Genomic DNA, 452 nt, shown 5'->3' with positions numbered 1-452 from the left:
CCCCCCAAGTCCACCAGGGTTGTCCTCTCTAGTCGACAGATTTTGGGGTCCCCTCCCCCCACACATCTGTGGGACACGGGGTCCACCAGGGTTGTCCTCTCCACCCCCCAGGTTTTGGGGTCTCCTCCAGGTCTGTAGGACTTGAGGTCCACCACGGTTGTCCTCTCCAGCCCCCAGGTTTTGGGGGTCGTCCCCCCAAGGCTGAGACTTGAGGTCCACCAGGGTTGTCCTCTGCACCTCCCAGGTCTGTGAGACTTGGGGTCCACCACAATTGTCCTCTCCAGGCCCCAGATTTTGGGGATTCCCCCCCCAAGTTCTGAGCCTTGAGGTCCACCAGGGTTGTCCTCTCCACCCCCCAGGTCTGTGGGACTTCAGGTCCACCAGGGTTGTCCTCTCCAACCCCCAACTTTTGGGGTTCCCCAGATCCCAATCCCACCCTGCCATGTGTCCCC

General features: G+C 61.5%; 1 protein-coding gene across 1 annotated transcript in view; it reads left to right on the top strand.

Annotated features, from left to right (window-relative positions):
• The window catches only part of LOC104289960 (synaptophysin-like protein 1), a gene marked incomplete at its 5' end in the record, with an annotated part of 6,924 nt that overhangs the window by 2,194 nt on the left and 4,278 nt on the right, over positions 1 to 452 (top strand). The window lies entirely within an intron of this gene.

Source organism: Charadrius vociferus, unplaced genomic scaffold (assembly GCF_000708025.1).
Source record: "Charadrius vociferus isolate BGI_N301 unplaced genomic scaffold, ASM70802v2 scaffold1337, whole genome shotgun sequence".
NCBI lineage: Eukaryota > Metazoa > Chordata > Aves > Charadriiformes > Charadriidae > Charadrius > Charadrius vociferus.
Note: the sequence above shows the minus strand (reverse complement) of the source record. Positions and strands in the feature narration are given on the sequence as shown.